General features: G+C 42.3%; 1 long non-coding RNA gene across 1 annotated transcript; it reads right to left on the reverse strand.

Moving 5' to 3' along the window:
• Window positions 1-14514: 14514 nt before the first annotated feature.
• LOC139191600 (uncharacterized) lies at window positions 14515-17009 on the reverse strand. The gene is made up of 2 exons (XR_011575690.1): window positions 16777-17009; window positions 14515-16675 (listed from the first exon to the last, which is right to left on the reverse strand). It is a non-coding gene; the product is annotated as an uncharacterized lncRNA (long non-coding RNA).
• Window positions 17010-21358: the final 4349 nt, after the last annotated feature.

The raw sequence follows: 21358 nt of genomic DNA on the forward strand, positions 1-21358 counted from the left end.
AAATTACTTACTTGTATTAAAATTGGAAGACCATATTGATTTTCTACAAGGATTTAATAGGATAATCATTGTCACATCCCAGCTCGGGTCCCCACCACATCATGGGCTCGACTCTATCGTAACATGATATTGTCTGCTTTGGGCCCTGAACATGCCCCCACGGTTTTATTTCTGGGAACTCACACGAGAACTTCCCAGTGGGTCACCCATCCTGGGATAGCTCTCGCGCGAACTCGCTTCACTTCGGAATTCCAATGGAACTCGAAGCCATTGGGATGCTAGGTAGAGATGGGAATATACATATAAGGCTTACAAAATCCACTCATCTGGGCGATGTGGGATGTTACAATCCACCCCCCTTAGGGGTCCGACGTCCTCATCGGCACATATCCGGCCAGGGAATGGCTCTGATACCAAATTGTCACATCTCGACCCAGGCCCCCACCGCATCCCGGGCTCAACTCCGTCGTAGCACGATATTGTCAGCTTTGGACCCCGACCACGCCTTCACGGTTTTGTTTCTAGGAACTCACATGAGAACTTCCCAATGGATCACGCATCCTGGGATTGCTCTCGCGCTAACTCACTTAACTTCGGAATTCCGATGGAACTCGAAGCCAGTGAGCTCCCAAAATGCCTCGTGCTAGGTAGAGATGAGAATATACATATAAGGCTTACAGGATCCACTTCCCTAGGCGATGTGGGATGTTACAATCATAGCCATTGTTTATCTACATGAATATGGCATCTGCTCACAAAAATCAACCTGCTCGTTATTGAACTAAAACCTATTGTCAATAGCTTAGCATTGAGAAGTTAATAGTGAGGATGAGATTAGCTTTGAAGACCATGGCTTCTGTAGGTTTTCTATATAATTCTTAATTACATGCGGTGCATTGGATTTACCCTCAATTCAACCGTATAGCACAAATCAAGGAAATTTCAAGGGGAAACCAACATTTCTTACAATTTCTTTCGTGTAAATATATAAGTTAACCCCGATAAAGTATTCAAATGCTAATTCCAAATGAAGCCCAACATCAATATATCTACAGTCCCACTCCTTTTAATAGGTAAAATTAATAAAGATTAATTAAAAATTCAATCCCACAAAACTCCACCATTACCAAAAAAAGGCATATCAAGTAGGCAAAGGTACATTTTACAAAAATCCCATATGCAATTTGAAGAAAATACCTTCAAATTCGTTCTTCAATGATATTCGTACATAAAAATCATGTACAAAACAAATTTAATAGTTTAAGTTTGAATTCTCAATTCAAAGTTACATATACAAAATCAAATCGCTTATCGGATAAGAATAGATCGATGAAGGGAGAGGAAATGGAGAAGAGAGATGAAATATTTGTATGATGAATTTAAGACCAAGGGAGGGATTGGAGAAGATTTTGAAGAGAGATGGGGGAGGGAGGTAGCTACGGCAATTGGGTTTGTAGTTTCTGCCTCCCAAATTGGAAAAAGTCGTTGACTTTGAGCGACAAAGACTAACGTCGCGCAAAACTGTTTTGTGCGATGAAGGTGTACATTCGTCACACAAAATAGCTTTGCGAGATGGAGGTGCACATACGTCACACAATGTTAGGAAAAAAAATAGTTGAAGTCTTTGTTTGGCCCCAAAAACTAGTGCGATGCCGTATATGCGTCGCGCTAGTTTTTGGTGCCAAACCAAGACTTTTACCGTTTTTTTTCCCAACATTGTGCAATGAAGGTGTTCCTTCGTCGCGTGTAGCTATTTTGCTCAACGTCAACCTTCGTTGCGCAAAATGGCTTTGTGTGACATTTTGTTGTCATCGTTGTGCAAACATACTTTGTGCGATGCAATTTGATCCGTCACACAAGTATGATTTTGTACTAGTGCCCTGTTATGTTGTCACATATTAGGCTTGAAAATTCATCACACGTGAGGGAGGTGTTGAGAATGAATCTCACATTGATGGGAGGATAGACCTTGCATGAGCTTATAAGTAAATTGGGCTATTCCACATATTGCCTATTGATTTTATGGTGAAACCTTAATTTCCTTCGATAACTGCAACGTGACTATAAGCTATTGTGACCAATAAAGGTCACCATTGGGCCGTACTATTGGGTATGTCACTATTTGGGCAACGTGACCAATGGCCATTTTTCTTGTAGGGTTTTTCTTTTATTCTGAGTAGTAGTCTACAATAGTTAATCTAAATTACATAGAGGTGGATTTGACATGGATGCATACAGAGGAGTATAATCTAGTTAACTTGTTTAAACATATTAATAGTTCAGAGTTGCTTTAAGGTTATGTTGAGGCGGCAAGGATTTAACCTAACTCAACCAGAAAAATGATTGGTTTTTGTTGGTTGTTCAGTTTGGACAAGTTATAATCTAATTCCACTCACCTATGAGTTTAAAACTGAAGTTGGGTGTTCGGCTGGGTTACCAAACCTAAGTTACACCACTAATCTGCAGTCATTTCAATTGATGAATTAAAATTGTTTTCTTTGATGAAATACGATAGTAACGTAGACCAACCCCTAGCAAACCCAAACTTCAAAAGAAAAAGAAGGGTGGAGGAGGAACATGAGATGGAAAACGAAAGGGTGAAGTAGTACTTCCAGTCGAGCAAACCCAATTCTTTACGCTTTTCCAGCTTTTACATGTCAGGAAAGTTGAATTTCATTCAATGAATCAATAAAGTTATACTATTGTTGTTTATATACAACTATTCACTCTCTCACATAAACTCTAACCTTATAACTAACTTGCCACCTATTACAACAAACTCAACAAATTAACCAACTCTAAGTTTTATCAGTAACTGAGTCTTTTACAATGCTATCCTTTACATCCCCCTCAAACTGAACTGAGGAGTACGAAGAGACAATTTGGATCGTAAAAATGAAATTTTTCTTTGGATAGTGACTTGGTGCAAATATCTGCAATCTGATCTTTGGTGCAGACAAAATGAACTGAAATGGCATTTGACAACACTTTTTCTCGGATGTAATGGTAATCAATCTCAACATGCTTTGTTTGAGCATGAAACAAAAGATTCTTAGCAAGAAAGATTGCAGATTGATTGTCACACCAAAGTTGAGGAGTAGAAGGAAGAGAGAAACCAATATAAGTAATCAACTGACATATCCATGTGATTTCAGCTGCAGTATTTGCTAGAGACCGATACTCAGCCTCTGTGGAAGAACCAGCAACAGTTTGTTGCTTCTTAGCACTCCAACTTATAAGAGAAGATCTCATAAAAATGCAGTAACCCCCAGTTGATCTTCGATCAATTGTACAACCGACCCAATCAGCATCAGAGAAGGCTTTGAGACCTGGAACATATGTGGATATGGAAAACCAAAGACCAATGTCAATAGACCCCTAGAGATATCTGAGAATTTGTTTTACAGCCTGAAAATGGGATTGCCTTGGACTGTGCATAAACTGACAGACAAGATTGATTGCAAAAGATAAATCTGGCCGAGTCGGTGGACAAATGGTAGGATTTGGATCAAGTCAGTGCAAAAGATAAATTTGAGCGGGAAGCTTAGTAGAGAAGCGTTGAGCGGGAAAGCGTAGGATTTGGATCAAGTTGGTGGACAAATGACGGTGATACCATGTTAGGAAAGCTGAATTTCATTCAATGAATCAATAAAGTTACACTATTGTTGTTTATATACAACTATTCACTCTCTCACAGAACTCTAACCTTATAACTAACTTGCCACCTATTACAACAAACTCAACAAATTAACCAACTCTAAGTTTTATCACTAAATGAGTCTTTTACAATACTATCCCTTACATTACACAACAAAAACCCTTTTTGCAAGGCAACCTCAAAATCAATTTTTCTTGATTCGTCATCAGAAACCTAGAGTCTTTCTATTGACAATAAGAATATTCAGTCAAACTTTACAATCAATGAGTGCCAGGAAAATAAAATTCTCATATTTTGCAGCCAAGCAACATGTGTTCGTGAATATTGCTATACTTTGGTACATGTGATGACCAAGAATGATAAAGAGAATTAATATTAATTCAATAATGTTTCCCACCTTCGTCTTTATATATATGTTTCGAATATCGATGATATTAAACAATTGATCAAATCGGACATCATGCGTCCATTCTTTTATTGATTCCATGATTATTTTACATGCAAGTTTTTAACCTTTTTCGAGCCAGGTCTTGTGGAAGTTGGCATGCAGACAGTTCTGGGGTTGGCAACTGTTTACCATATTTTAATAATAGACTCTTATTAAACTAAACACTTGAAAATATAATACTTTGCCCATCTTATGAATCTCACTTTTTTCCAGATTCCTGGAGGCAACTCAGGCAAGCATCTTTTAAATAATTCAATGGGCGTTTAAACTCTGTTGCATTGCGTTTTATAGTCTAAAAACAGATCAGAAACTTTGCTCAAAACATTAATTTTGCTTTAAGGAAAGAAGATGAAGAATAGAGGAAACTAAGTTGAAGAGGCCGAACTTTGATAAATGTCGTAAATCATCGGTAATCATTTGGTTGAACAAGTTTGAGACCATCGATGTTGTAAAATGCCGTAAAGCATTGAACATTATTGAACTTAAAAATTAGTTAACTTTGATAAATGCCGAAATTATTGAACATTAATTAGCAACCTCTTGATTTACGGCATTTACCAATCAATTTTTTGAGAAATTTTAATGAAAAGAATTTTGATATTAAGGGTAATGTTAGGGAGACTAAAGTTGAACTAAATAATGTGTCACTTAAGAAATAGGCACAGTAATCAACACTAAAATAATAATTCAATCATCAACTTCTATGTCATTTAGTTTACAAAATTTTGTCAACAAATTTAGTCTGCTTAGCATTACTTTTGATATTAATTAAGAAGTTTTAAATCTTTTTGTTTAAATATTTTCGTTCTAGTTTCTCAACTTTTTTGTCTATTAGTAAATTGTAGAGTATAAAATTATCTATTTTTTAATTTTCAAACATTTATGAGTAAGAAGAAGAGTTGAAAATATAAATTGAAAAAAGTTGAACTGAGAGTGTCAGTAACAATTTCATTGAACAAATATCATACCAAAAGTTCCAATGGAATAATTCGTGGGTTTTATTTATTCCAGTAAAAAGCAAATTACAATATCCATTTAGAGGATGGGTACACGAGCTTGATTGCCGCAGCTTGAGTTAGTATGAAAATTAACATTAAATGGTGAGGTGGCAGAGAATAAAAAAGAGTTCCATATAGAAAGAATCTCGTTAGCATATCTCTTTAGTTAATATATGATAGTGTCATTTGCAGACTTCCTTTTACTAATTTCCACACATTTTTATTAATTTTTGTTTTGATCTTCTTGAACTCTTTCTATTTGAAGATTATAAATCAAGAAGACTGTGAAAATACGTGTTTAGATAGTACTATTCATTATTATATTTTGAATATAGCATGTGTCGCAGTCCGATTCGTGGACTTAGATTGTCAAACATTATTAAATCTTATTTTCTACAAAAAACTGATTAGTTTGTATCACATCATATCGCATCACATGGCGCACAATAGTAGGCTGGCTAAGTGGAGAGGACAAACCCTAAAATTAACCTTTCCACGTGATGGCCAGTCTCCACAACCTCCTTCAGAAACCATCCGCTGACGACTGACCAGCGACTGTTGGACGCATGGAAAGCCACCCTGAAACCCTTCCTCTAGGTTCTCCGTCCATGCCTGAAGCATTCCGTCTGATCATACTCCATCAGTATCCCCAACCGTCACTGTTTGACTTCGAAAGTAGAGAAAAGAAGGGCGGAGAAGTTACTGTTGTGATATATCTCTAATTAATAATGCTACCTTGTGTTGTAAATTTCGGACTTAACAGACCTAATTTGTTTGAAATATGACTTTCATTGATAAGATTGCAGGTAATAACTATGGGGACTTAAAATGCAATATGAGTCTGCTACCTTTGTGATTGTGCTTGGAGTTCTGCTATTATATTAATTAGTAATATAAAGTGTAGTCCAATTACTTATAAGTTATAAGAACATATAAAGTGTAGTCCAATTACTTATAACTCATGAACAATACAAATCAAGTGACGTGACACACATGTGGCGCTTGAGCACACGTGAGAACCTACCATCAAGAAATTAGGATTCCGTCATAAAAACAATTGATAATTGTAGACATAGAAATTTCGGTAAAATAAATGTTGATCAATAATTAAAATTTCAACGTTTATGTGTCACATAAATTTTACACATAGCATGTGACTAAACGAAAAATCAAAATAAATCGGAAAAGTCATCAAACAGGACATGTGTCAACACCTGGCAGAAATGATTTATTTCATCTAATTATTTAAATCCAAAAAATCAAGTTTTGGAATTCTATAAATAGGAGGCCAAGGCATTCATTTTGGACACCAATTCATAACCAATTCACCTCACACCAAAACCTTGAAGCTTTGAAACTCCAAAGCTCCCAAGCAAATCCCGAAGGATCAAGAAAGCTCTCTTCGTTCTTCGTCAAATCCTCATTCAAAATCAAGCCCCAATGGCCCTTTGAAGAACTTCCACTAATTCAAGATCAAGCCCCGACGGCCCTTGAAGAAAGTGTTCATCATCCATCATTCGTTCATCCCTAGATCAAGCCCCGACGGCCCTTTGGATCAACGACGTCAACAAATCCGCACAACTGTTTATCCCAAGATCAAGCCCCGACGGCCTTTTGGATCAACAACATCAAATCTACCCATTACAAAGATAGAATCAGAGGCTAAATTTGTAGAAGACATTGTAACCCCTAAATCATTAATACAAATATTATTTTGTACACGTGTTCTTGTCTCGTTCATCGCAGGAATTTCCGTGTTTACAAATTTGGCACGCCCGGTGGGATTATCTCTACCTCTCATCTCTATCTTTGAATCCGCAAAAAGCACAAATGGCATCAAAGAAGGCTCAAGTTGTTATCGCAACCAATGCAAGGAACAATAGCATCATCACCGCAGGCAGTGTCACTTCGGGCGTCATAACTCGAAGCAAGGCAAGAGCTATTTTTGCCGCCTCTTCCACCCCTGCATCAACTCTGCCGAAGGAACAAGAGCACCTGAGGCACGAACCTGTGATCACCCTGGCCTCGCTAAGGGCGCCAAGGAAGGAAAGCCCAAGGAAGTACTCTGGTTTCATGCTTTCCGATGCCGACTCAAGCAGCAACTCAGCCATGCAAGTCATGACTACTGGAGCGACTTCAATCGATGAGCAGCTGGCTCATATGAATGAAGCGATCGCAAGGCTAACACGGATTGTGGAAGAAAAAGACCAACAAATCGCCGCACTCGTCAACCAACTAGATGTAAAGCCCAACGTGAAAATCGAGCAAGGGGATGGTTCAGTAAAGAAGGAAAACGATGAGGATGAAGAGCCTTCGGTGGAGAAAATCGATGTGAAGCCGGAGCCAGGCCAAGCAGAAGCACTCATGGGATCTCTTTCTATCCAACAACTGCAAGAAATGATCACCAGCACCATCAAGGCACATTACGAAGGAAGTTCACATGACTCCGTACTATACTCAAAACCCTACTCCAAGAAAATTGACGCTTTGAAGATGCCAAGGGGTTATCAGCCACCAAAGTTTATGCAGTTCGATGGAAAGGGAAACCCGAAGCAACACGTCGCCCATTTCATTGAGACTTGCAACAACGCGAGGACAGAAGGGGATTACCTCGCTAAGCAGTTTGTACGCTCGCTGAAAGGAAGTGCCTTTGAGTGGTACACGGACCTAGAGCCTGAGTCCATAACAGTTGGGAGCAATTAGAAAAGGAATTCCTCAACCGCTTCTACAGCATTCGCGGCACCGTGAGCATGCTAGAGCTGACAAGCACAAAGCAATGGAGGGATGAGCCAGTCGTGGACTACATCAACCGATGGCGCAATCTAAGCCTCGATTGCAAGGACAGGCTCTCGGAGATCTCTTCGATCGAGATGTGCGTCCAAGGCATGCAGTGGGGGTTACACTATATCCTTCAAGGCATCAAACCACAGACATTTGAAGAGTTAGCCACTCGTGCCCACGACATGGAGCTAAGTATTGCCCATCACGGGAAGAAAGATCCGATCACCGACTTCAAGAAGGATAAGATGTTCTCCTCAAATGTAGACAAGACTGGGAAGAAGCCCCCCAAGGAAGCGTTCACCATCAACACTGCGCCCGTCAAGACCGCCTCCGCGCCTATCAAGACCTCCTCCAAAACCAAAGCAAAGGAGATAAAGAGAGGTGAGCCTCCTCGCACCCAAGAAAGGTACAAAAGCACCTTGAGGGAATTGGAGCAGAAGGCGTACCCTTTTCCTGACTCAGACATAGATGCAATGTTAGACGACTTGCTAGAAAAGAAGGTAATCGAGCTACCCGAATGCAAGCGGCCTGAAGAAATGAATAGCATAAACGATCCTAAATACTGCAAGTACCATCGAATTGTGAGCCATCCTGTGGGTAAGTGTTTCGTCCTCAAAGAGCTCATCATGAAGCTAGCACAACAAGGGCGAATCGAGCTCGACCTCGAAGACACGGCCGTAACACATACTACTACAATTGCATTTGGATCTTTCGATCCCGTACCTCTCCAAACAACACCTGACCGTTCCTATCAATGCTCAAGTTTCACGATACCTTCTGCACAACCATCGCCGGGGGCAAACGAACATGATGCACATACCGAGGATGAAGAATGATGGACATTGGTAACCTACAAAAAAACAAGGAAACCAAAACCACAAGCCACAAGACCAAAGGTGGAACAAGTGAGAAAACACCGTCGCCGCAACAGTAGGAAGCCCAAAAGAAACGTAAAAGTTGATAAGCCGACGTATGTTGGGGAATCTATGGAGCAAGAGCCATGCATTCCTATCTCCTTGCACGAGTACTTCCCGAATGACTTCTTCCAGCAGTGCACTATCGCTGCATGCCACATGGTCGAAGTAGAAATGGAAGAACCTTCAAAAGGCAAAGATATCACCATTGAGGGAGAAAAAACTCTCACGCTCGAAGAAGGTCTGCCAACCCACTTTAGCATTGAGGAAGCGCTACGATTGCCAAAGAAGATGCAAAGAGCATTAGCAGCGGTCTTAGAAAGTCCCAATGACCACGAAGCGCAAAAAGGCAAAGACGAAGGCTTGAAGCTTCGGCCACATGAATGTGTCACATGCTGTACCATCGAGGACGCAATCCACTTCACCGACGAAGACTTGCTGCTAGGATCCAAGCCTCACAACCGTCATCTCTTCGTCTCTGGGTACGTAAGGCAGCACAAAGTCAATCGTATGCTTGTGGACGGTGGATCAGCCATCAACATCATGCCAAAGTCAACAATGAATACAATCGGCATCAAGGCAGATGAACTGTCCCTAAGTCGTCTACTAATCCAAGGTTTTAATCAAGGAGGACAAAGAGCGATGGGCTCCGAGTGGAGATGACTATTGGTGAGCTCAAGTCAAGCACGATATTCCACGTGATTGATGCAAGAACTTCCTACGGCTTGCTCTTAGAAAGGCCTTGGATCCATGCGAATGGAGTAGTACCGTCCACCCTTCACCAATGCTTAAAATTTTACCAAGAAAGAGTGAAGGTGATCTATGGCAACACTAAACCATTCACCGAAGCCGAATCACATTTCGCAGACGCCAAGTTCTACAAGGATGAAGACATGGTGCCTGAAGCTCTTCCAAAAGAGATCAAAACCATGGGTAAAGCAACACCTAAAAAACAGGAGTGGCAAGCCATGCCCAAGAAGCAAGAAGGAGAAGCCATGCTGTCTTCAAACAAGAACGATGATGAGCTTGCTAAACCTGCAACAACCAAAGAGAGTAGGACGCCCTCAAATGGATCAAACACACTCATTTTCCGATACATCCCGATGTCAAGAAGAAAGAATGGTCAATCCCCGTTCGAAACTGAAGCAAGCAATGCCGATTCACAGCGGCACATGGATAATGTAAAGTTGCTCAAGACGAATGCAGTTCTACCTCTGACACAGCTAAGCAACGCTAAGGTTGCAAGATCACCACAAGGCTTCGTAAAAGCTCTACCAAAGAGAGCGGAACCAAGTTTTCTCCCAACCAAGAGGACCGAAGAAGGTTTTGATCCGAACGCCTACAAACTCATATCAAAAGCTGGGTACGACTTCGCTTCTTCTTTGAATCCTGGAAAAAAGGTTTCAAACACCGTCAACAATAAAGAACGTGACCTCACCGAGACTCAAAAGAAGTTGAAGAAGCATGGTTACGGAGTTAACAACAATAAAGCTGGACTTGGCTTCACACCAAATGCACCCGTGAAGATTTCAAGCCAAGCGAAAAATGCTAGCACTCAACATATCAGTGTGAGCATTGAACAAGATTAAGAGGAGCCTAAACCCACCTCTCGAACGCCAGTCTTCGATAGGATGAATCGTTCAAGACCCAGAACATCAGCCCTTGATCACATTGGTTGTCAAAACCGAACCTCCGTCTTCAAGAGGCTTAACAGGCCAACCTCCCGAAGCTCTGTTTTTGAAAGGTTGTCAAAACCTAAGAAGCAAAGCAACAAGGTTAGCTCTCCTCCTCGTCAGTCAGCTTTGGAAAGACTTGAAGACAACATGAAGTTTTCTAGAAATAGGAAGACAACGTCAAAGGAAGAAAAGCTCGACAGGCTAGCAGAAAAAGGCGATATTCGAAGCTCAATTCCTTCAAGAATGAAACGCTAAGCAATCTTGGAGGTTGACGCAAATGGACCGCTGATAGTGAGAAGGCGCACCATCATCCATACTGGACAATCTTCATACCAACAAGCCCAAGATGACGACACTAAAGAGGAAGTCCAAGATGTCTTTCACATCACGATCCAAGAAGGCAAAGAAGACGAGATCCCCGAAGAAGATGTCACTGTTGCACCACCGCAACTTGAGGATGGTGGGCAAGCCACGGTTGACGATCTCATGGAGCTCAACTTGGGCACAAAAGAGGAGCAAAAACCTATCTTTGTAAGTGCACTGCTAAGAGCAGACGAGATAGAGGAGTACTACCAACTGCTATCAGAGTACAAAGACACCTTTGCTTGGACTTACAAAGAAATGCCCGACCTTGACCCTATCATCGTTGTGCATCATCTTGCAGTCAAGCCTGGAACGCGACCAATAAAGCAAACTCAAAGGCGTTATCGATCTGAGCCCATTCCACAAATCGAGGCAGAGATTGACAAGTTAATCGAAGCAGGATTCATTCGAGAGGTGCAATACCCCAAGTGGATCTCCAACATCGTCATCGTCCTTAAGAAATCTGGACAAATACGTGTTTGCGTAGACTTCCGGGACCTCAACGACGCTTGCCCGAATGACGACTTCCCCTTGCCAATCATCGAAATCATGGTGGACGCAACCACTGGCCACGAGGCACTGTCATTCATGGACGGCTCTTCTGGATATAATCAAATTCGTATGGCTCTTGAAGACGAGGAATTAACAGCATTCTGCACTCCAAAAGGTATCTACTGTTACAAGGTGATGCCTTTTGGTTTAAAGAATGCTGGAGCTACATATCAACGCGCAATGCAGAAAATCTTCAATGACATGCTACACAAGAACGTAGAATGTTATGTGGACGATGTGGTGGTCAAAACAAAGAAAAGATCAGATCACTTGAAGGATTTGCGAGTAGTGTTTGAAAGGCTGCGAAAATACAACCTCAAGATGAACTCGTTAAAATGTGCATTTGGTGTCACCTCCGGAAAGTTCCTCGGCTTCATCGTCAAGCACCGTGGTATTGAAGTGGACCAATCAAAAATCAAGGCCATTCAAAGCATGCCTGAGCCAAGAAACCTGCACGAGCTGAAGAGTCTACAAGGACGGCTAGCCTTCATCAGACGCTTCATCTCTAACCTTGCAGGGCATTGTCAACCGTTCAGCCGACTCATGAAGAAGGATGTTCCGTTTGTATGGGACGAAGCATGCCACAATGCTTTTGAAAGCATAAAAAAGTATTTGTCAAGTCCACTTGTCTTGGGGGCGCCTGTGCCCGGGAAACCACTCATATTGTACATCGCCGCTCAGGAAAGTTCAGTTGGAGCACTCTTGGCGCAAGAGAATGAATCCCAGAAAAAATGAGCGCTCTACTACCTCAGCCGAACCCTCACCGGTGTCGAGTTAAACTACTCCCCAATAGAAAAGATGTGCCTTGTCTTAGTGTTCGCCATCCAAAAACTCAGGCATTACATGCATGCTTACACCATCCACTTGGTTGCTAAAGCTGACTTGGTCAAATATGTCATGTCCAAACCAGTCTTGACAGGGCGACTCGCTAAATGGGCGCTACTGCTTAACCAATATGAGATCATCTACGTCCCAGCTAAAGTCGTAAAGGGACAAGTGCTAGCAGACTTTCTTACCGATCACCCAATCCCAGCTGATTGGAAAATCTCATACGACTTGCCTGATGAGGAAGTGTTCTACATCGACATCTTCCCGACATGGACGATGTTCTTCGACGGATTTGCACGAGCAGACGGAGCAGGGGCAGGAGTAGTATTCATGTCGCCACAAAAGCAGGTATTACCTTATTCCTTTCAACTAAGCGAATTATGCTCCAACAACGTCGCTGAGTACCAAGCACTGGTCATCGGACTCCAAATGGCGATCAACATGGGAATCACAGCCCTTGAGGTATTTGGCGACTCCAAGCTCATAATCAATCAACTCTTAACTGAATATGAGGTAAGGAAAGATGATCTCGTCCCATACTTCCGGCTGGCAACTCAACTGCTACAAGAGTTTGAGACTGTGACATTAGAACATGTGCCAAGAAAAGAAAACCAAATGGCAGACGCTCTTGCCAACCTAGCCTCAAGCATGACATTAGGAGAAGACGAAGCTGTAGACGTGCCAGTTTGCCAAAGATGGGTGATCCCCCTTGTCCCTGAAATGCTACTAGATGATACAAATGTCATCTCAGTACTTGCAGTCGATGTTGAAGAGTGGAGACAACCGTTGATCGATTACTTAGAGCATGGAAAACTTCCAAATGATCCTAGACACCGCTTCGAAATACGTCGACGAGCACCTCACTTCCTCTATTACAAAGAAACACTCTACCGACGCTCTTTCGAATGAGTACTTCTGAGATGCCTAGGTGAGGAAGAAGTTAATCAAGCCATGGAAGAAGCACACTCAGGCGTATGCGGGGCGCATCAATCTGGACCAAAGCTACATTTCCAGCTCAAAAGAATGGGTTACTACTGGCCAAGCATGGTGAAGGACTGCCTGGAACATGCCAAAAGGTGCCAAGCCTGCCAATTCCACGCCAACTTCATACACCAACCACCTGAGCCATTACACCCTACATCTGCTTCATGGCCATTCGATGCATGGGGATTAGACGTCGTAGGACCAATTACTCCGAAATCATCTGCAGGAGAAGCTTACATCCTAGCTGCAACAGATTACTTCTCCAAGTGGGCTGAAGCCATACCCCTAAGGGAAGTAAAGAAGGAAACTGTCGTCCGTTTCATCAAGGAGCACATCATCCACCGATATGGGGTGCCTCGCTACATCATCACTGATAACGGAAAGCAATTCTCCAACCGACTCGTGGATGAGCTATGTGAGAAATACAAGTTCAAGCAGCACAAGTCTTCCATGTATCATGCCCCTGCCAACGGTCTTGCAAAATCATTCAACAAAACATTGTGCAATCTCTTAAAGAAGGTGATCGGCCGAACAAAGAGAGACTGGCATGAAAGAATAAGCGAAGCACTTTGGGCATATCGGACGACACATAGGACTCCTACCCAAGCTACGCCGTATTCTCTTGTATATGGCGTGGAAGCTGTTCTACCGCTCGAAAGTCAAATCCCCTCACTGAGAATGGCTATACAAGAAGGTTTGACTAATGAAGAGAATGCAAAGTTGCGCCTTCAAGAGTTGGAAGCACTCGACGAAAGAAGGCTCGAAGCTCAACAACATTTGGAATGCTACCAAGCACGGTTATCCAAGGCATTCAACAAGAAGGTTCGCCCAAGGTCTTTCCAAATTGGAGATCTCGTCCTCGCATTGGGTAGACCTATCATCACAACTCACAAGACGAAAAGCAAGTTCACATCAAAGTGGGACGGACCATACGTAATACAAGAAGTCTACACCAACGGCGCCTACTTAATCATGGCAGAATACGGCTTGAAGATTGGCCCTATCAATGGAAGATTCTTGAAGCGCTACTACCCCTAAAAGGCGACAACCAACGTTCCTGGCCCGCAAGAGCATAAACTGTGTACGGCAAAATCATCATCAAAATCACTGTTAAAACCACCATCACTCATTTCAACTACGTTTTGACTTGATCTCTTCCTTGGAGGGGTACGTAGGCAGCTCGAACATTAAATTTCGAGTTCAGTCACATCAAAATAAAAAATAAATAAAATAAATGTTTTATTAATGAAAGTCAATTTCATTACAAAAAAAAAATACATATGTGATTACTATGTATTTAAAATAATAATAATAATAATAAATAAGTGTTTCATTGATGAAGGTCAATTTTATTACAAATTTATTTTGTTTAAAAAAAAATTTGCAATTTTCTTTGTACGCAATTAAATTACAGCTTCTTCGAAAAAAGAAAATGAATACATATGTTATTATGTATTTACCAAAAAATAAAAAAAAAATTCCTTTTATATACGTATATATATATGACCTATCCAGCCAGCCCATCAAAAGGAGGTCATCCAAACCCAAGTGGCAGTTACCAGGCCCAAGCCTACTATCCAAATCCAGCTCCAAGAAGAAGACCCAAGTCCACTAGCTACAAATCCGGGCCCGGCTCTCAAAGCCCATCCTCACTTGTCCTCCTCTACGAGCCTCCTCTTATTTCACCAACAAACCCAACAACTTCCACCACACTTCGACTTCCCCATCTCTTCCACCTGCCGTGAGGACAGCGAGCTCGACCACGAGTCTGCACAGTACGAGACCAAACTCCAAATGCTCAAGGTCATCAGATCCATCCTCGCCTCCAACGACAACGGCGCATCCTCCCCGGAGCCCCAATCCACTGCTTCGCACGCTGACCCTGCTTTCTCTCCAGCTTCGCCATGGGTCCTACGCCCTGAAAACCACTCGTGGATCTCTCTTCCCTCTCCCTTAGTCTCTGTAGAAATTTGAGGCACCCAGAGGGCACCCAAATTCAGTCTCTCACTCACCGCCCATCTCCAAAACCCATCGGGGCCTCCTCTCTTACCTGCTGAAAAAGACAAATGGCTTCATTCAGAAGCGACCCAGAGGCCGGCAAGTCTCGTCGAAATACATGTCTCATTCTCCTTCTTCTCGGAAGGTAACCCCAACACTGTCACTCGCCTGACCTCGCTCGACCCCCCGATCGCTGCGATTTCATTCCAAATCGCGAGGAACACCCTCTGGTCCAAAGCCTGGGGCTGAGACCGTCCGACGCTGTCACCTCAAAACCCTCGTGGATCTCTCCGGAGCCTCTCCATCTCCCTCCAGACCTCATACGTGCACCACGACCTCCACTGTTTCCTCCATGACATTCATGCAGGAAATGAACCGCCTCCGCCATCGGAATCAGACTCGCATCTCTAATTCCCTTCCGACTCCGAATCCGAATCCAAAGAGGACCACGCCAAGGTTGGGTACGTTGGCCCTCCTGCTGATTTCAACTACAATCTAAAACAGGGGATTCAGGTTGCTGTCACCACTTAATCAAGTAGGATCAATGAAGATACTTGTTTCCCGGTCTGAGAATCGGCACTACTCTAAGAGTCACGAAGAAGGGAGAGTTGTTGTCAGCTCAGAAAATATGTTTCATTGTTTCTATTGGCTGTATAACCATCAAACCCCTATCAACAAATTGATGACGACGATGACGAAATCGAAGTTGTGAAGTCCCTGCCAGAGCCACTTCGTGAATTTGCTTCGAAGTTTCCTATTGAACTGGCTTCAAAAGTTGCATCATCCAATCTGGTGTTTGCAGAGCTTATTAAATGCTTCTCGAAGATGGGCTTGTCGTACTTGATTCCAAATGCCCAGGTTCAGATCGCTGGAGATTCGGGCAAGCAAAGCGGTGCTTCTAAGAGTCATGTGGATCCCCTAGTTGCTTCTAAGTCAAACGATCTGAAAAGTCATGGCCGCGTAGTGGATGAGAGACCGGAGAAGCAGTTGCAGATCATTGATGATGAAAAGGCAAGGAAGCAGAAGGAAATAAATGATTGACTTCCAATTACTTCATCAAGGAATGCAAATTGGTGGTACGCAGCTTTCCACAAGGTCAATTCCATGGTTGGAGTTGGTGTCCTAGGTTTTCCCTTTGCAACGTCCAGTCTCGGATAGGGTCCAGGATGTGTTGTAATGGTGCTCTCATGGGTGATCACTTTGTTCACGTTGTGGCAATTGATTGAGATGCATGAAATGGTTCCCGGCAAGCGGTCTGATAGGTACCATAAGCTGGAGCAACACGCCTTCGGAGAAAAGCTTGGCCTCTGGATTGTGGTGCCTCAGCAACTAGTATGCGAAGTTGGTGTCAACATTTTTTGTACATGGTCACAGGTGGACAATCCCTGCAGAAGATCCATAAGAAAGTGAAGAAAGACAAAGATCCCATCAAGCTCACCTACTCCATCATGATCTTTGCCTCCATGGAGTTTGGCCTCTCCCATCCCCACTAACTTCAATAACCGCCGTCAAACGACTAGCCGGTTGTGAAGCTCAATGCCTTGCATTCTGCCTCAAGCTCCAGCTGTTTCTGCACCTCCGCCATGACTGCTGCCTTTGAATGTGATTGACAAAACCAAAGTTTGCCCAACTCACACCCAAAGGCCTTCTCTCTGTCCGTGGCAAACAACAATGACGAAGAACTTCAATAAACCGCCGTCAAACGACTAGCCGGTCATGAAGCCTCGACTGCAGCTCACCGTCCGTCGAGTTCCATCCCTACAAAGCACCATATATAAAGAAAAAAAAAAGGGTTTTCAAATGGTGGCCAGCCACCGAAAGCAAAGAAAAGAAGTGATTGACAGGCACCATCCAAAGGAAATGATAAAAAGCAAGAAAGATAGGTCATGGTGTATGCTACTATTAGCAAGTCAAGAATGAAAAAGGAAATAGGTGGTGGAGACAGAATAATTGAAAGGAAGAAAGTAGGGGGAGGACGACGAATTTCCGTCTAAAAAAATAGGGGGTAAAAGAATAGTGTGCATCAGGCACCATCTAAATAAAAAAATAAAAAAAAATAAAATAAAATAAAATAAAAGGAGTAACACATCTTAGTCAGATATACGTTTTAGCACAACATACTGAATAAAATAAAGCATGTCCATTGATATCTCTAAGAAATTACAAATGTGTAAAAAAAAAAAAAAAAAAAAAAAAAGGAGCCTTCACAAATGTCACTTATGTGAAGCCTCAGTACTTGAAGCCTTAGTACTCGGCGGAACCCTAGAAGAGGGAGGCATTGGGGATGGATTATTCGGAGCCTCAATACTTGGTCGAACTCCAGATGACGAAGGCAAAAGGTCCCTCTGGAATACATCTACAAATCTTTGATTGTCACTTTGAATCCGACCTTCGGAGTCCAGCAACTGATCAAGCTTCCTCTTCATGCTTGTCGAATAATTATTTGCAAGCACATGCAACTCTCTATTCTCATACTTCAGCTGTTTGATCAGTTGATTAAGAGCTACCACCTCGGCTGTCAATGATTCAACCTAGCGAGTTCGAACAAGTAAGCGTTGGCCCATGTTGGAAACAGAGTTCGCACACTGGACACTGAGAGCCTGAGACTCTCGAACAGCTAATTCATCGGACCGTCGTGAAAGTATCCTATTATCTTTTGGAGTGATAAGGTTCCTAGCTACAACCGTAGCCGTTGCTGTATCCCTCATTACAGAGTCTTCAACTGTAAGAGGGCCATTAGAAGATGAGAAGGACGGGCGCCATATATTATCCTGACGCGGTGCACCTGCGTCACTGCTGAGACTCAAATCTAAACAAATGTTAGATGGGTTAGTCATTTCCAAAAAGATGGTAAAAGAAAAGGGTTGGAGTGAGTAAAAATCTCAGAAATACAGCAAAGACAATTTTCAAAGGCGAGCAATCTTCAAAGCGTGCAGGTTGAAAATGATTGACACCTCTTTAAAAAGAAGAGGCAACACAACCATTTGTTCAAAAAAAAAAAATCGAAGAGACACCGCTCTTCGAATTTCAAAACCCGGATTTTCCTGCGTAAAATCCGTCAACACTTTTCAGACGCAGTTTCAGCTTTCGGCTATCACGTGCAACTTTGCCAGAGATTGACAAAGTTGAAAACGTATGGAGTCCATCATACTCACCTACCCGACTGTTGGCCGACAAAGCATGGGAGACAAGGCCACATCCACCCTGCCACTTGCTGTTGGGAGCTCACCATATGATTCGACCTCCATCCTCTGTAGCAAGACACACATCCAGCCTGACTCTTCTTCCTTGCCGAAGGCATCTGCAACCAAAACTCAGTTTTCTTCCTCCCTGGAAACGCTTCTTCAGCCAAATCACATCAAAGCAAAGGTATCTCATATCACTGGGGTTGAAAGCAAGAGTATCTCATAGCATGCTTTCACCCTATCCTTTTCTTTGTCCTCCCTCTTCACTGCGAAGACAAGGATAAAGAAAGCAATATGTCGGAACCTCCACTCAAGCTCCTGGTAAGGAACCGACTGCTTGGAACCTTTCATGATTGCTCACCTAGCACTGCTCTTAAAGTACCTATTGCTTCAACATTTTGTGCTTCCAGAAAAGACACCACATCTGCCTAGAAAACAGATGATGCAGGTGAAGATGATACATCGAAGCATGTGGAGACAAGCGCAACAAAATACGTGCTGGTTCATCCGCTACTTCTTCAAAAGCAAAAGTATCTCATATCATCGGGGTCGAAAGCAAAGGTATCTCATATCATGCTTTTTCCCCATCCTTTCCCTTGCCCTTGCTCTTACCTGCAGAATAAGGAGAAAGGAAGCAATCAGTCGGAACCTGTAATTAAACGTCCGATCAAGGACTGATTGCCCGGAACCTTTACCTGGTTGCTTACCTAGCGTTGCTCTCGAGTGCTCATCTTCAACTGTTGAAGGATCTCGAATTTCCTCAGCAAATATTTCAAAACAGTTGATATGGCGTTGGCTCTTTACACTGAAGCTGCCAAGCATGGATGAGTGGCTGAAAAGTGATGCTCTGAAGAACCATTTAAAGGCAAAGGGTTGCGCACCACTTCTGCTAGGCGAAAGAAACAAGCAGAGAAGAATTCAGCACGATGAGTTGGAACAAATCATTATGGCAGGACACCCTTCTCGACCAAACTGCATAATCCAGACAGAGGGGTCTAAGTCAAAACCAAGCTTGCCATCGTTGCTATAATCAAAGAGCTTGAGAAGCTTCAACAACCTTTCGCTGGCACTATCGCCGAAGAACAAAGTCTCGATAATCTTTAAAGATCAAGTCATCAACTGGAAGAAGAGCCCATCAATCTTGAAGATCATACCGTTGACCAAACTGCTCAGGGTTCATATGAAAATGCGGCGAACTTCTTTAATCTTTCAAAGCATGCATGTCCTGAAACTGCTCGTGATCATGTTTAAATTCAAAGATCAAGCCTCAACGGCCCTAAAAGAAATCACAAGTCCGATTCAAGATTAAGTGTCCACCACCCTTGAATCAAATCCAGTTCAAGATTAAGTCTGTGGAAAGTCCTTTGGAGGAAACCAAAAAACCCTCCAGCCCAGTTCATGAATAGCTTGTGGAAAGTCAACAATTGGAGGAAACTAGAAAATCCTCCAACCTAGTTCAAGAATAAGCCTGTGGAAAGTCAACAATTGGAGGAAACCAGAAAATCCTCCGAACCAGTTCAAGATCAAAGCTGTGGAAAGTCAACAAGCGCAACAAAATACGTGCGGATTCACCCACTACCAAAGCAAAAGATCATCTACCACATGAAGCTCCTTGTGGTCAAATTTCAACCTTCAAGATCAAGCCTCAACGGCCTTTGAAGAAATTTCAAACAAAGTTCAAGATCAAGCCCCAACGGCCCTTGAAGAAATTACCAACCCAGTTCAAGATCAAGCCTCAACGGCCCTTGGATCAACATCTGCAGTAAGGGACTTCAAAACGCATCTTCTACACATGACAAGCACATGTATACGACGCGCCTTGAAGTGGGGGCATTTGTAGACATCGAAATTTCGGTAAAATAAATGTTGATCAATAATTAAAATTTCAACGTTTATGTGTCACATAAATTTTACACATAGCATGTGACTAAACGAAAAATCAAAATAAATCGGAAAAGTCATCAAACAGGACATGTGTCAACACCTGGCAGAAATGATTTATTTCATCTAATTATTTAAATCCAAAAAATCAAGTTTTGGAATTCTATAAATAGGAGGCCAAGGCATTCATTTTGGACACCAATTCATAACCAATTCACCTCACACCAAAATCTTGAAGCTTTGAAACTCCAAAGCTCCCAAGCAAATCCCGAAGGATCAAGAAAGCTCTCTTCGTTCTTCGTCAAATCCTCATTCAAAATCAAGCCCCAATGGCCCCTTGAAGAACTTCCACTAATTCAAGATCAAGCCCCGACGGCCCTTGAAGAAAGTGTTCATCATCCATCATTCGTTCATCCCTAGATCAAGCCCCGACGGCCCTTTGGATCAACAACATCAAATCTACCCATTACAAAGATAGAATCAGAGGCTAAATTTGTAGAAGAGATTGTAACCCCTAAATCATTAATACAAATATTATTTTGTACACGTGTTCTTGTCTCGTTCATCGCAGGAATTTCCGTGTTTACAATAATATAAAAAATAATCTAATTATTTGTAAATACATGCAGGATTTTTTTTTTTTTTTGCGACGTATGATTACACTCAACAAGGCCTGTTAAAATTACTTGTAAATACGTGTATTATGATTCATGCACGTACGTAGAATGCTGTATATGAAGTTTCAGAACTGTTAAAATTATATTGTGAGCTGATGATCATTGAAAAAAGCTGTGTACCCTTTCAATCAGAAAAGAAAAAAGGAAAGGATAAAGCTCAGAAGCCGTCATTACTCTCAGGGACTTGGATTGTCTGCCCTCTAATTGTGGTGCCCTCCCCGTGCCCTCCTGTTTTTGTGGTCACGGTTAAGCCACGTCAACATTTTATATTACTATTTCTTTTTGTTTTATTATTTTTATAAAAAAATAATATAAAATATTGACGTGGCTTAACTGTGACCACACAAAACAGGAGGGCACGGGGAGGGCACCGAAATAGGAGGGCAGACAATCCAAGTCCTTACTCTCAGTCCTA

Source organism: Malus domestica, chromosome 14 (genome assembly GCF_042453785.1).
Source record: "Malus domestica chromosome 14, GDT2T_hap1".
NCBI classification, from domain to species: domain Eukaryota; kingdom Viridiplantae; phylum Streptophyta; class Magnoliopsida; order Rosales; family Rosaceae; genus Malus; species Malus domestica.